Source organism: Rhinolophus sinicus, chromosome 17 (assembly GCF_057876585.1).
Source record: "Rhinolophus sinicus isolate RSI-liver-muscle chromosome 17, RSI-T2T, whole genome shotgun sequence".
In the NCBI taxonomy this organism is placed as follows: Eukaryota; Metazoa; Chordata; class Mammalia; order Chiroptera; family Rhinolophidae; genus Rhinolophus; species Rhinolophus sinicus.
In genome coordinates, this window is record NC_142517.1 from 38,656,536 (window position 1) to 38,673,162 (window position 16,627).

General features: G+C 39.8%; 1 protein-coding gene across 2 annotated transcripts in view; it reads left to right on the forward strand.

The window, feature by feature from the left end:
* Positions 1 to 16,627, forward strand: part of FNDC3B (fibronectin type III domain containing 3B) — a 320,977-nt gene that overhangs the window by 99,085 nt on the left and 205,265 nt on the right. The gene's annotated exons all lie outside the window — the stretch shown is intronic.

Sequence of the window (16,627 nt, forward strand, 5' to 3'; positions counted from 1 at the left end):
TGACTTGTAGATGCAGGGAATAAGCTGATAGTTGCCACACATAAGGGGATTTGAGGGACAGGGAAAAAGGTTGTCATGCGGGAGACCCTGCTCGCTGCGCCATTTGTCGTGCTGGGAAGCCTGCGGGGTCTCTGCTCCCGCTCCCCATACAAGAACGCAGGATATGGCGAGGCCAAAAAGAAACACCCACGGAGCCACAGGTAGGGGAGTCATACCACTATATTCTCTCTGGCGGCACTATACTCTCACTGGAGGCTGGATCCACACTGTCCGCAAACCACCATTCACGCTTGCCAGCCCAGCCGCCATCTTCTTGCTAGCCCCCATTCTTTCTCTCTCCTTCTCCTCTCTCTGCTAGCATAGCCACAGCAGTTATATTAGTGGCCAATGGCTCACTGGTTACAGCTGACGGCTAACTAGCCACAGCTGATGGCCATGCAGTCACAGTTGGCCATTTACTACCTGAGCCAGCACCTGTCTATGTGAGGCCGAGAGCCTGGAAATTACTTTCTGGGGCTCTGCCCCCACAAAGGTGAAGGGATTAAGAAGTACAAATTGTAGTTATGAAATAGTCATGGTGTGGGGACAGAGCCCCAGAAAGAAGTTTCCAGGCTCTCGGCCTCACATAGACAGGTGCTGGCTCAGGTAGTAAATGGCCATCAATGTGATTGGATGGCCATCAGCTGTGGCTAGTTGGCCGTCAGCTGTAACCAGTGAGCCATTGGCCACTAATATAACTGCTGTGGCTATGCTAGCAGAGGGAGGAGAGAAAGAGAGGAAGAATGGAGGCTGGCGAGAGGATGGCGGCTGGGCTGGCAAGCGTGGATGGCGGTTTGCGGACAGTGTGGATCCAGCCTCCAGTGAGAGTATAGTGCCGCCAGAGAGAATATAGTGGTATGACTCCCCTACCTGTGGCTCCGTGGGTGTTCCTTTTTGGCCTCACCATATCCTGCGTTATGTGGGGAGCGGGAGCAGAGACCCCGCAGGCCTCCCAGCACGACAAATGGCGCAGCGAGCAGGGTCTCCCGCACGACACATGGGGATGTAAAGTATAGCATAGAGAATATAGTCAATGATATGGTAATAACTATGTATATAGTGTTAGGTGGATATTAGACTAATCAGGGGGATCACTTCTTAAGTTATATAAATGTCTAATTCCTATGTTGTATACCTGAAACTAATATAAAATAACACTGAATATTAACTGTAATTGAAAAATAAAGAAAGGGTGGAAAAGATGAGCGGGAATAAGAGGTTCAGATTTCCAGGTATAAAACAAATAAATCATGGGGATGTAATAATGTACAGCATGGGAAATATAGTCAATAATATTGTGATAGTGTGGTACGGTGTCCGATGGCTGCTGCACTTATGGTGATCACTTCTTTAGGTATATAAATTTTGAATAACTATGGTGTACACCTGACACTAATATTGTATGTTAACTGTATTTTAATAAAAATCTCAAAAAAGAAATTCTCCGTATATTAGTTGTGTATCATAAAATCTGTTACTTTTCTACACCTCAATTGCCTTGTCTATAGAATTGGAATAAAAATTCCAATTATTTTGGAATTGAAGGCCTGCTATGAGGATTAAATGACGTAGTATGGAGAAAGCACTTAGAACAGTTTGAGTCATTATAAGGGTCCAGTAAGTAGGAACCATTGTTAGGCTCCCAGTCCCATTATGGCTAGATATTTAACCACCCTTCAATTTTGTTTTCTGTTATTTTAAAGCATTTCAGGAAAGCCTATGTGGACTTAAGGCATTGGTTAGGATTTTTTTTTTTTTAGATAGCTTTACATTTTAGTTATAATGCTTCAGAAATAATATGTTTAAAAATTATGTAATGGGAATTTAGCTTCTGTGCCCTTTTGCCTTTCAGTCTTGTTAAACAGTGATTAAAATATTATCTCTGAAGGTACCACTGCTTGGAGTTCCTTAAATGTCACAGATCTTTGCATGTCAGATAATTCAGAAGCGCTAACAATGTCACATTACCTCAGTTATCTGCCACATTTTACTTCACAGCTTGTAGTCTCTTAGTTATTGCTTTATTCCGTCTGTATTTTTTACTCTTCTTTTTATACTTACATCTTGAAATGGAAAACGTCATGTTAAAAGTGTCTTTAAAGAAGACTGTGAAGTTTTCGTCAAAGGTAGGGGTCAAATCTTAGTGATCTTTGTATCCCAGTGCCTATCCAGCACCTACTAGGCATTGAGAATAAAGAAAAGTCGTTTCTTTCATCCTGCTAAAAAGTCATATCAAAATGATGGAAAAATTCTTAACTAATACATAGAGGTTCTCTTTTTGTTTGTCACTATGCTGAGGTAGTTAAATTTGGTTCTTTTTACTTTTGGATGGGTAATGCAGTTATGGGTGTGTTTCCAAAAACACAGAAATTCTGAAAAAGTCCAATATATGGGTTAGCTCCTCTTACCTGTAAAAAAGAATGAGGGGATGGTTATTACATTCATTATTTTGTTAATTTTTTTCTTTTGCAGGGAGTAATCTGGGAACACCTTAGAAAATATTTTTAAGGCTGTTTGATACTAGAAGGTAGACCAGCTTTATATTTATCTTTTGTATTATTAGTAAATATTTTAATTTTGATTACTCATTAATATTTTATTCATGTTTTTAAGCAGTTAAAAATTACAGCATTTCCGTAGCAGTAAACTCTCAATAAACTGCCAGACCCAGGAATGTACACAGTACACTTTAAATTGTAAGTAAGTCTGGTTACTGAATTAAATGGAGTCGACAGAGGAATTTTTTTTCTCTTTGTTCATCAACAGTGTTGACTGAAAGGGTAAGGGAGGTGGTGAGATAAGCGACAGAGAGGGGCAGGCAGGAGAAGGAGAGAACAGTGGGGAAGGGCAGTGGTGGTGGGATGTGGAAGTGGGAACAGAAATTAGAAATGTTTAGGGAGACAGTCATGACTGGCTCACCAGTGGGACACACACTGAAGAGGGAGTGAGCGATCAGTACTGGATGAAATGTATATTTCCCTAAAATAAGTGGAATCTGGTCTTTTAGAAAATATTTGTCCTACAACGTAAATGATAGTGAGTAAACATTGTGTGCTCACTATGTCCTAATTGGACAAGCATTGGGATTAACAAAAAAGGATAAAAAGGCAAACTTTTTTTTTTTTTTTTTTTTTAGATAAGTGGTTTTTTTCTGCTTGTCAAATTGGGTATTGCTTCTCTGAGGAGAGTTTTCTGTGACCTGGTATGTGGCACACTATTTTTGAGACATCGAGGACAATTGGATAAAAGGGGCTTATGTTTTAATACTTGTTTCTGGACCTATTTAAATACAGTGAGTCCTTACTTAACGTGGTCGATAGATTCTTGGAAGTGCAGTGAAAGTGTATAATGAAGTTAGTTTTACCGTAGGATAATTGATATAAACAAGAGTTAAGTTCCTGTGCCATCTGATCAACGTTATAACAAAATGTTGAACAAAATGACTTTATTTTAAGACCTGCTCTGTGGAGAGAACTGGCCTCACAATTGCCCACATCAGTGACTTTCCTTTATGACTTTATTGTTTGGGGTTCTTTGAATATACGCACATTTCATCTGTGGTTGGTTGGATGTAACTCCCCTCTCCAAATTTTTCCCCCACACCCCTTTTGCAATTTGGAGAAAAGTTGAAATTTTTCAAGTTTTCACCTTTTTGTGTGTGTCTGAGTTAAAATGGAAGCATTTCATAATTTAAACATAATTCCTTTATGTACACTTTATATATTGTACTGTAGAGCCAGAATTAACACAATTTTGTGGTATCTTTCTGGCAATAGGAATTTCCACATTTTCATCTAATTTTAAAAGCTTCCAGTTAAAGAAAATTACAATTTTGATTCTCAACTGACAAGAAAAGGAGTCTTAGCATCATGGGAAGAAAAGTCTTTGGGAATAGGAGTGGAAACTTAAAAAGATTAAAATATAAGCATTATCCACAGTGGTATTTTTGAGTGAAAATGTTAAGCTCTGTCAGAGGACTACTAGATGAATTTATCTGTTTTGTTTTGCAGTTCTCATTAAAGTGGACACACACACACACACACACACACACACACACACACACACGTCTAATGTATATGTGAAATTAAACTGTTTTCTTGTTCTTGAAATGCCAAGTCTTTAACAGTTGTACAGGGCTGGATTTTTTTGGTTATCCAGGGTTGGATCTTTTAACATCAAGTCAGTGCGTCTTATGCCAAATTCAACAGTGTCAATTTTCTGTGCCTGCTGTACCAGGATATAAGCAGTGTGGACAAAAGGAGCACTTTGGCACAACTAGAATTTAACTTGTCTTCTATTGAGGAAGAGCAATCTCTGTGGATAGTGTAATAAAATCTTTATACGTAAATTGTCTTTGAGTGTAAGCATGAAATAGTTGTAAAATCTTAATAAAATATAGCAAAAGCATGGTGTATTATCCCATAAGTTAGAAATCAAGATGTGAGATTAATTTGGGTAATTTATTTTTAGTTAATGATCAAGACAGTTCTAATTCTGTGGGTCAGGCCTTTGCATTTTGGATAACATAGTTCTTACATCGTGTGCTGAAGGTAAAGAACATCTCTAACATCTCAGAATTTTATAGCTGGTTGTGATAACACAGTGGTTGTATCTTTTGCACATCAGAATTACCTGGGGAACTTTGAAAAAATGCTCAAGTCGCTCTCCAGGCTAATTATTGGGAAATGTCAGATTGTAGAGGGGGTAAGGCCTGGACATTAGTTTTGAAAAGCTTCACAGGTAATTCTAGTATGCAGTGGAGACCGAGGCTCTCTGGTTAACCTAACCCTTAGGATAGCTTAAGAAACTCTCATGGTGTGCTTTCCCAAGTACGTCACACTGCACATGGTACATACCTGTATCTGTTCACCCAGGTGAGTCTTCCTTAGGACATTTTGCAAAGTGCTCAGGGATCTTTTGTCTCATATTCATATACTTATTAAGTAACCTTAATGTGGTGGTTGTTTTTATTGACCCTATTAATTAAAATTGCTCTTTAGTTTTTGTTACAAATTTCCATAAGCAATAAATAAGGGTCATCAAACAGAAATTTGAGTTTACTTCTTTCAGCAGAGTACAGATTTTAGATGTAAACGCAATCGCTCCTATTATAAACTAATAAAAATTCCAAGTTGATTAAAACAGGTAAGACTATACAGGGCTGATGGGGTTGAAAAAGTGAGATGAGAAAATCACCATCTTGCTGAAGCTACTTTTAGCCCTGTTTCCACTTGACTTTAGGAAATAATTAGGCTGGGACTATTGCTTCCCTCTTTGTTCTTTTCTAGGTCTTACCTAATAACTTAAATGGTGTAGGTGCCTAGGAAACATCTTGGTGCTTGGCTCAGGTGGTCCCCACAGCTTGCCTAAATCCAGGGTATGACATCCGTGTCAGATGCTGACAATGACCAATAACTTGAGCATGTGTGGGGGCAGAGCCCCAGAAAGTAGTTTACAGGCTCTCGGCCTTACGTGGAGGGGTGCTGGCTCGGGTAGTAGATGGCCATCAGCTGGGGCTGGTTGGCCGTCAGCTGTAGCCATTGAGCCATTAGTCACTAATATAACTGCTGCGGCTACGAAGGAGAGCCGAGGAGAGTGGAGGAGAGTGAAAGAGAGTCGTCGGTGGGTTGCAGACAAAACGGACAGCAGGTCGCACGTCCAGTGAACCCAGTCTCCAGTGAGACCGTAGTGGTATGACTCCCCTACCTATGGCTCCGTGGGTGTTCCTTTTTGGCCTCACCATATCCTGCGTTCTTGTATGGGGAGCGGGAGCAGAGACCCCGCAGGCCACCCCACATGACAGCATGGATCTTCCAGGGTTAAAGCAGATTGCTGGGACCACCCTCTGGGGTTTCTGATTCAGGCCTGGGGTGGGTGGTACCTGAGAATTGATGTTTATGATGGTTCCCAGGTAATACTGAGGTCCTTGGTGCTGGGAGCAGGCTTTGAGAACTGAGGTAGGAGATTGTTGGGGTGAGGAGCACTTGTAAGAAAAGGGGACTTAGTGCCCTTATACAAAAGAGAAAGATCTCAGGATTAAGTATGGTCACAAAATGGGCAAAGGGAAAAAAATCCATGTAAATGCAGAAAAATAAGAAAGAATAATTGATTTAAATTCTCCAGTTGTAAGCTCAAAGATAGAATATTTTCTTTGTCTGAAATATTTTCCCCTTCCTCTGCTATAGTTTTCATGAATTGAGGTTTGAATCAGGGACTCGGTTTTCAAATAATTTGTACAGTCTTTCAGTTTACATCTCCTAAGTCAATTGCCATTTTATCAGGAATTACCTTTTCTGTGCCTCAGTTCCCACATAATGAGAAAAAATAATGACCACCAAGGATATCCTAGGACTATTTTAAAGTTTAATGAATAGTATTATGTCATATTTGGGGAATCACTGAGTTAGGAAACATATGCAAATATTAAAAATATTCCAAACAGACAAAAGAATATCATACACTGTATTCAAATAATAGGCAAGTACATCGTTACCCCCTCTCAAGCTGGGACATAATAAAAGAAAAAGCCAAAAGGGGAGAATAAAAAGTAGGTGGGCCCATATAGAATTTGGCTTCACTGTTTAACGTATTCCAAAGAAACAGGGAGGTTTTAAAGCATAAATGTAGAGGGGTAGGAAGTGACTCAGAATTCAAAATAGATAGGACTGGACACCAGCAAGGATCTGGAACAGAGGGACGTTGCCCACAGAAGAGAGGAGAAGCAATCGGTGAGAGGCAGTGGTGGGGGCGGGGGAGGGTAGTGAATGACTCCATAGTAACGTGGAAAACAGGATTATACATAGTGTTTTTTTTTCCTCCAGTGGACAGGGCACCATTGTAGAAATTTAGAACTTTGTGCCCTGTTTAAAAAATCTGTTTCAAGGGTCAGTTGTTAAATTCCAGACTGATTTATTAATAATTAAAGTTACAGCTCTTGAGGAGTTTTCTCATGGTCTCTAGATGATCTCCATCACTGTTCTGTGAGTTGAGTTCATTGATCATTTTAATACTTTTCATTGCACCTGTCATGCCAGTATCAGCAATTAACATTCCTCAGAGGTGAATAGAATGTCAGCCTCCATCTCAGATGGAACTCAAGAACAACAGGTGCATTCTACCTGTTTCTTGGCTATCCCCAGAGTAGTCAGAAGGCAAGTAATTAACCACAAAACAGACTTAGGAGAAAATGAGAGTCTTGAGAATTTGAGCCTGAATGCCGAAAAGTAGCTCTGGATAACATATTTAGAAGACATAGGAAATGGCTCATTAGGAAGTGCGTAATAGCCTTGCTAATCTGGCCTCTTTAAATTTATTTCAAGCTTATTTCCCTTTGTCAATACAAATGTTCTTAACTGTATACCTGCCACAGACCCTCTGTTTTGTGCTTTTTTTTTTATTGACTTAGGTTCACATCAGCAGTCATTGGATTTGAACTCATGCAGTAAAAATCAATTGATTATAGTGTTAATTTTCCTCTTCCCTTTTAAATGAAGACCTGACAAAACTTTCTGGCTCTGATTAGAGGAAGAGTCTCCTGATAGAGGTTTAACTTCCTCTCTATTCAGTCCAGTTCCATTGATCGGGGACTTACTTTCCCCACCTCAGAATAAGGGGATTGGATCAGATCATTAATAAAATCCTTCTTATCCCTTAATTTCTTTTTCCCTCTCACTTGAAAAGACTAGAATTTTACTTAGCTAGGTTCAAGTATGGGCAGATTTCAACAGCTTAATTATCTGGGTTTTCTATTTGAAAGTGAGGTGTTACCGTGTTTCCCCGGAAATAAGACCTACCCCGAAAATAAGCCCCAGTTAAGATCTCAGCCAGATAGACACATTTAGTACGTTATGACGATGTTCCAAAAGAATATGACATGACTGTATTTGAATAAATGTAGATTGTTGTACATGAAAAAAATAAGACATCCCCTGAAAATAAGCCCTAATGGAGCAAAAATTAATATAAGACCCAATCTTATTTTCAGGGAAACACGGTAAGTTATTTACAACTCTTTAGGTACTGCATTAATTTCTCAAAAATTTTATTAGCATAAATTAATCTTCACTAGTAAGAAAAAAAAATTACCCAGTATGTATTTTTTCCCCCTTGTTTTAGTAATTGCCAGATTTTTAAATGTACGTGTACATCTATTGTGTGCCAGGTGCTTTAGACCACTTGTTGTCAACCTTGGCAGCACAGCTGAACCTCCTGGGAATTACACAGACAAACAACAGTGCTTGGGTCCCTAATTCCAGAGATTTAGATGTAATTGGTACCTGTATATTTTTAAACATAGAGTTGTCATAAGTATTTAGTTTACATTGCATTCAGTAAAACATTTGGTGGATTTTATTTTATGTCTTCCAATATTGGCATTGAGTGATTTGTGAAAGGAAAAAAGCCTGAAAGTACAAGACACGATACTTTCTCATCCTATGTGTATTGCCTAAGCTGAAGGGTCTGTATGAGCCCTGGCCGTCCCTACCTGCCCTCCTCTTATCCATGAACTGGATAAGATCGCCTTGCTGTTTGTCTCTCATCTATGAAACAGCACACATGATTGTCTTTTTTGCATTGATTCCATAGGATTATTTGCTATCATTTTATCAAAACTAGTATGCCATTGATTTTAAGGTGTCATTATTTCATGTACCTCTACAGAAGGGAGAACACTATCAATTACACATGAACTGTAAGATGCTTTCCTTTTTTAGGAAATGTTAAAGTGAGGAAAAAATTTAATTGGAATTAATGAAAACACTACTTTAGTTTTTAATTTCTCTTCCAGACTTAATTCGTCCTGGAAAAGCCACAAATTAATTTGGATGTTTCCTAATTTGTGTTTGCATAATAATTTCATGTGTGTGTCTTTGTCTGTAAAAATTGGAATAGCTTATTCTAATTCTCAGTTGTAGAAATATGACTAATTTGCGTAAACAGCATGTCTTCTAAATAGACCCCGGAGGATTTACATACAAGTCATAATCTTGTGATGCTCTTTGTTAGTGTTAGCTGCTCACCGAATGTCTCTGTCATCATGCCAAAAGGCCTCTCTTTTTTATATGTGTGTATGTGCGCACGCATGCACACACACACGTAGAGCATGTGAGTGTATGTGTTTGCCATTACTGCCACTTGTGTCTGCTCTGTTTTGTCTATCCCTTTGGTAAAATCTAAACTTTGGGTTTAAATTTTTTCAAGGCTCTTCTGTTCGTCTTTGTGTTGGCTATTGCATTATTATCCTATTAAAAACAGTATAATCCAGTTCAGCAAATTTATCGTGCTTCTGACATTTATGTGGAAAATATTTTGTTTTCTTGACTTATTCTCTTCCACATGTGTGTGTATGTGTGTGTGTGGGTGTGTGCGTGCACCTACAGTGTTAACCAAGAAATATATTACCTTTGGATCTAGACCATCTGCCTCTAAATACTTCCCTTGCATAATAATTAATTATGCACGAGCTAGATTAGGTTGGTGTGAAAGTAATTGCGGTTTTGGCAATTATTTTTAACCTTTTAAACTGCAATTACCTTTGTACCAACTTAATACAAGCAGTATATGAGATTTGGTAGTTTATTTTTTTTATTTTTATTGTATTTTTTTTTTTGAGATGCTTTTAAACCTTTAGTGTAGTTTATCAGGGCATCGGGATATTTTTCTTAATGGATTTATGTAGAGCCTATGGTAGCCAATTAAACTTGGAATATTTGTTTGCTTTTCAATAAATTAATAGGAAGCCAAATCTGATCTTTTCTTTCTCTCCCATAAGGAGGTGCTGGTGAGAAATCCACTTAAAGATACTCAATCCTTGTGTGAAGACCAGGTTTGATGAAGTTACAGATTAGATGTGCTGTTGATGTTCATTTTTATAAACGGTTGAAAACAAAAAGGAATACTTTTTACATCAATCTCTAGGTACCTATAATGTTTGGTTTTTGTTTGGGCCTCTAATTCCTCCTCATGGAAAAATTAATGCTACAGCCTCATGTGGTCTCTTGGCTTTGTGTGCCTTTCTTCCTTCTGGTTTATTCCTCATGCCTCTATTGCCACAGACACCCCTTGGAAGTCACATTGTCGCTTTTGCACTTGGGTTTGTGTGTGCAAGCGTGTGCTTGGGGTCATTAGTGCCTTCTCTCTACCATGCAGCTCAGTGCCTTCCCAGAACTGTGAGGACCGGACAGCCGTGGCTGTGTCTCGGCAGTGTGTGTGCTGGTCTCTGTCCTGCGCTTGGCTCTCGTTTAACACACCCTCCCTCATGTCCTGAACCACTCTTTGTCACCTCCTTTTTCTCCTGCTTCTTCTAATTTTTCCACGGGAAGGGATGTTTTTTTAGGAGACCTGACATGTTGGGAGAGAAAGCTTGGACTTTGGGGCTATCCACGTAAGGAGACCTTCCTCCAAGAGTGGAGGGGAAAGCCCTCAAGTTAAGAGGTTTCTGAGAAAAATCGTGTTTCTTCTTTGTACAGGCTCCCCATTCTAAATTTACAGCAAATTAAGAAACTCTTCCATATCCTGGTGCAGAGGAGTCCTGGTATTTTAACATGTTAACCTTAATCTTGTTGGTGTCCATGAGCAGGATTGATGTGGGAACTTACTGAGCCAGCTACATAAAATATGGTATTTGTCATTTATTGGGTGTATCTATGTGCTGGGTGGTTCTTGACATGAATCCCTCCGGTGAGATACGTGATGGTATCTGGCATGGTCTGTTTGTTTACTGTTTTTACTGTGTGTTTAGAAGAGAAAAGACCCGTGGTGGCCGCATTTGTCTGTCAGCCCCTTAGGTCAGGTTTTCCATCCTGACTCCACGTGTCGGGGCTGCTGTGATTGGTTGGTTGGGTGTGCAGAATTTCCTCTGTGGGACTCAGGAGCCAGAAAGCCACGATGAAGTTTGATTTGGCTTGTGGCAGCCTTTTCCAAATATGAATTTGGATGCAGTACAGTAAGTCCTCTAAGAAAAGGAGAGGAGAAACCAATAACTCTAGCTGGAAATATTTGGGGAACATTTAGAAACGGGGAAACTCTAACCTGTGGCATTTAGAGTCTCCCTGAAGCTCGTGTTGCTGTGGCGCTCAGAGGCCAGGCTTCTTTTCCTAGGCTGAGTGCTCCCTTCACTCGGCAGAAGCCATAGAGCAGCCTCTGTCCTGCGGCTGCTGCACGCTGACTTGCTCCAGACAGTCTTGAATGTGACCTGGCAGCCAGTGCTGTTTCCTGCTGACGTGGCCTCCCACAGCCAGCAGAACAGAGCCGCCTCAGTGTGCTGAGGAAGGAGTGGCGAGGGCATGAATCACCAGCGGGATAAGGAACAAATTAAGAGAGGAAAGCGCCTAGCTGTTCAGGTTTCCTTCTAGATATACTTAAAAGACACCCTTTTTATAGGAAGGGAGGAGGAGGAAGAAAAACAGGAGTGAAGAATGCTGTGAGAATCAAGCAATGATTTGTTTGGCCATAGGAAGGGTTTCTTATCAGCAGGAGTTACTTCTGGGGTGAGACCAGGCTGCCGTAGACATCTGAGAGGGCGCTTTAGAAGGCCAGAGTGGGCTGCAGCCTTCACGGGCCGCACTCGTGCAGAGGATGGTGGGAGTAAGAGCACCCAGTCCTGTCCTGCGGCAGACATTCAACAAAACAAAACAAAACAAAACTGTAGTGTGTGTCTTGATGGAACAGGGTCTCTCAGCCCAGTGAGAACTGGACAGGGAACTCTTGAGAAACTGTTTAGGAGCCAATCCTGTTGCATGGTTTTCCCATCAGTGGTGTCAGCATCTCATTTGAAGCTCAATATTGGCTTACATTTCAACCGCTGCTTGGTACTTTGAATTGGCTTCTTTGAAAAGGTCCAAGTTCAGTTCCTTGTTACCTTCTAATAGGGCCCCAAACGTCAAGCTATTATGGCATTTTAAAGTGAGAAGGGACTTCAGTTCTGACTTCAGTGGCTTCATCTATTTTGAAAAGTGATTGTAGGAACCTTTTCTTCAGTTGATCTTACACGGAAGTCTTCTGTACAGAGCAGGTGCATGGGGACTGCTTGAGACCAGAGGCACCCCATCACCTTTCTCCTGCAAATGGCCCTGAAAGCTTCCCCCTGACCACCTTGCACCCCTGGCGTATGAATGTTGAAAAACCACTGATCTAGTCCACCTTCTCATTTTATAAGGGAGGAAATTCTGCCTCTCAGGTAGGTCAATTTGTTAGATAATATTATAATGCCTTTCAAAATGCTTCAGAATAAAAGTTCTTCCATCTGCCTCCAGTTTTTGAGCCTTCATAATTTCTCAGTTAGCTGTTGTAAAAGCCTCCCCCTGGTCTCTCTGCCTCCAAACAAATTCAGGGGAATTACATAAATAAACGACGCACCGGGAATAAAGGTTACACCATATACCAAAAGCCATCCAGCAGTCATGTAGGGATGCTGCAACAGTAAAGAAATTCGGAGATCAAACTGCTTGGCCATCTCCAAAGAAGAATCCTCAATGAGAGGGACTCAAGGGAGCTTAGAGGACCATGAAAACCGAAAACTGAAAAGGTTTTCCCAGTATGTGTGGCATCGCATTCTTGCTGTCGCTTTGGCTGGGGATCTGAGGATCATCTTTGACTAAGTTCTCTTGGTAATTGTCCATATCCAATTTCTGTAATTTAAATCAAACTTAAAAAATGTAATCAGGCGTAAAAAGTACTGGTGGCTCTTCCTTTCAAATGTTTATCCTGGATTACGGAGCAAAAATAAGGCTGACGCAGGTCTAGTTATATGGATTCCATCGCTGGTTCAGTGTTGGCTTTCCTGTATAGCCCTCAAGTCTAGTTTGTAGGTGGACTTGGACTTAGAGATTTGGGAAATCACTGACATTGGCCATATTTTCCAGCGAGTCCCCTTCCCTGTAAGCCACTTTTTTTCTGTTGCTCCCCAAATTACCCACCTCAGCTTAATAAACAGAAGTCTCTTTTCATAGCAAATGAGTTCTCAGGAAGAGCGAGCAAGATACGAATGGAATGGAAAGGAAGGGATACTAATATAAGTCAACTTACATTTTCAGTAGTCATCTGATTTCCTTTAATGAAGCTTTGATTTTTCATAGGCCGTGCATGGGTGGAATTAGAAAGTTATCACATCATATATGGCGTTTTGTTGCTTTTGTTGTAGGCTGGGTTTACGCTTTGTGAAGAACTAGGAGAGAAACAGCTTTATCTTAATCCTGTTTCAGTGTATATGTAATTATATGCTTCTCCCTCCACCCCACAACTCATACTGGAGAAAAAAAAAAATAACCAAAGACTCTTTTTTCTAAAAATTCTTGGTAAATCTCTTCTTCAAATACAACTGTGAGTAGGAAGCCAGGGCAGTGGGAGGGGTCATTCTTATGTGTGATGGTAATGAGATAATTTCTGCATTACAAATTTTCAGGGCACTCTTTGTTTAAATGGAACTTCAGAGCCCTTGTAAAGCTGCATTACCAAGTCTGTTTGCTTCATTAAAAAAGAGTCTTTATTAATTTCATATGTTCTGCTGTCACCAATTTTAAAAACTAATACAATTGGTTTGAATAAAAGAAATTAGGCCATCACTTTTTTGGTGTCTTGTCTTTTCTCCTCCTCCTCCCTGAATGCAATGTGACCCAGTCTGATTAAGAGTTGCTGTCCTTGCCACCATAGCCACCCACTCCGAGTGGCACCTGCCAAGTGGCACCTGCCAAGTGGCAGTTCATCCTGGTGTTGGAGGAAGCTGAGAGGAAGTGTTCAGGGTTAGAATCATTGCCAAGAGGCTGGGAGGCTTATAGTGGGCTGGTCTTGGGGGTGGGGAGAGGGAGGGAGGGGGTGTTGCCAACAAGGAATTTCCGATATACTGTTAGAGGCAATGGGGAGGCCCGAGGGTGTCACACTGGCAGCCAAGATCTTGAACACTTCTTTGTATTGTTTGCTGATGGAACCTGGAAAGCCTTTCTGTGGAAGGCAGCTAGAGTGAAAAGTGGCTGTTGATGATTTTTGCAACCGTAATTTATTTGATGAAGAAGCAGCTAATTAATCTGTTTGATCTTGATGTGGAAATGAACCATATCAAATTCCAAATCAAATAGCTTTCCCTTGTAGAATGTTTGCTTAACCTTTTGAGGTGTATTTCATCAGATTATGGACTATAGAAAGTTTATTTTTCCTCAATATTCTAATCTACATGATGACATGGCTATTCTAAAAACGCATTTAAACGCAAACCTAATTTTGTCCATGAATAAGAAAAGTCACATTTACAAATGGATTGTATGTAAAAAGTTGTTGGTAGAGTGTGTAACTTAATCACACAAGCAGTGCCATATATTGAGAACTACTTTGCCATCTGGTCCCATTTATCTTAGATGACATACTGCTCTTTTTCTTCTTTTTAAAATTCTCATTAAACTGCCAGCTAATACTATTATCCTTATTTTAAACACAAAGAAACAAAAGTTCAGAATGACCAAATAAAAACAGTAGTGAGTCGCAAAATCACAATTTGAATTCAAGATGATTCCAAAGCTGCTGATATTTAAATTTTTTACGAAAAATAATTATAAATTCACAGGAAGTTGGAAATAAAATGTACAGGGAGATTCTGATGTATCGTTGACTCAGTTTTGCTTAATGGTGCCATCTTGCATAACTACAGTAAAATGCAAAACCAGGAATTAACATTGGTACCATCCACAGAGCCTATTCAGATTTCACCAGCTTTACATGTACTGTGTGTGAGTGTGTGTGTATGTGTGTAAATTTGTGTAGTCACTACCATAATTAAGAACTCGTATCACCTAAAGACTCCCTTGTATTATCCCATTAAAGACACTGTCCTATCTTCCCATGGTTCCTAACCCTTAGCAACCACTAAATTGTTTTCCATCTCTATGATTTTGTTATTTAAAGAAGATCATATAAATGAAATCTAACAGTATGTAATTTTTTGAGATTGGCGTTTTTCTCTGAGCGTAATGTGAGATCCATCCAAGTTGTGTTTATCAGTAGTTCCTTTTGATTGCTGAGTAGTATTCCATGATACAGATGAATCACAGTTCTCCTACTGAAGGGCATTTGGTTCTAGTTTTTGTCAATTACAGCCAAAACTGCTATGAACATATGTGTACAGGTTTTTATGGGAACATGCCTTTTCATTTCTCTGGGGTAAATGCCCAAGAGTACAGTGCTACATTGTATTACGATTGCACATTTAGTTTTATGTTAGGTCGGTGCAAAAGTAATTGCGGTTTTCGTTTTTGGTGCAAAAGTAATTGCGGTTTTTGCAATTGTGCTTAACCTTTTAAACCCGCTGTTACTTTTGCACCAACCTAATAAGAAATTGTCAAATTCTTCCAGAGCAGCTGCACCGTTTTGCATTCTTGCCAGCAGTGTGTGAGTGATCCAGTCTCCTCATGCTTGTCAGCGTTTGGTCTTGTCACTAAGCTCTCCTTCTCTTCCATTACTCTTTTCCCATTGCATTGCTTTTGTACCTTTGTTAAAAATCCTATGGGAATACTTATGTGTGTCTAGTTCTGAGTCCTCTGTTTCTGTTCCATTGATCTGTACACAGCTTTGTGTGTCACTACTACATACTACACACTATGCCTCCATCCAGCTTCCTTGAATGGGGCCCTCTGTTTACAGACCTTTGCCTGGATTTAGACTAAAGTTTGGCTGTGCTCCCTGGGCCTGGCCTATTGTGGATTTGGCTTTCCACCTCCTGGGGAGGCGCTGCTTCTTGGGGGGGGCGGGCACCCCCCAGGGTTTGACTTTGCATTTCCTCAGGTTTCTTTATGACTTTGTGACTTTGTTTTTCTTCACTGTCACCAGCCAGTGCCTAGTCTGGTCTTTCCTGTGGTTTATGTTAGTATCTTTTAGGGTTTAGACTCCAACTCTAGGAAGTCGTGTTAAATCTTATGGAAGTGAGGCTAACAATTAAAAACGTTGAAGACTATCTTCTAAATAATAGCAGTGCGCTCCTTTTAGAGTTGTCATGGAACAAAGAAGTGAAAAAGGGCAACTATAAATCAGAAATGTCAGTTTGCTGGGCTAGGGAAGCATGATCCAATAGTGGGGAAGATTAACAGAAAAATCTATATAACTGTATATTTTAAATTATACTCATTGTCTAAAGATGAAAATTAAACTTTTGTAATGTTGGCTTTTGACCTTTCATTAGGTTTTTTAAATGAGGAAGCCGATAATAGTAAACTTACTAAATAAATATTTGTATTGGTTCTATTGTAAATCCAGAACAATAGAAGAAATCCCTACTGGGATTTTGGTTTTAACCCCAACTTACTGTTGAAGGAATCGTTGGCAACTTATAAATATGTATACTGTATATTGAGAAGTGAAAAGAATGATGCAAAGAAAATAAGGTTACTAAAATAAGAGAGAGCCAGGAGAGATTTTTGACTTTTACTTTTAGAAAGCTCTTAAAATAAGTCTCATTCTTATTCGTGTCAGTGATTATTCTTGGTACAACAGTTCTGTAAATTTTCAGGTGTGTTCATTTTTAACTGTTACATAGAACTCTCATTAGAAGTGGCATCAAATGACATTGGCAGTGTTTTACTTTCACGTCTACATTTGGGCAGGCTGT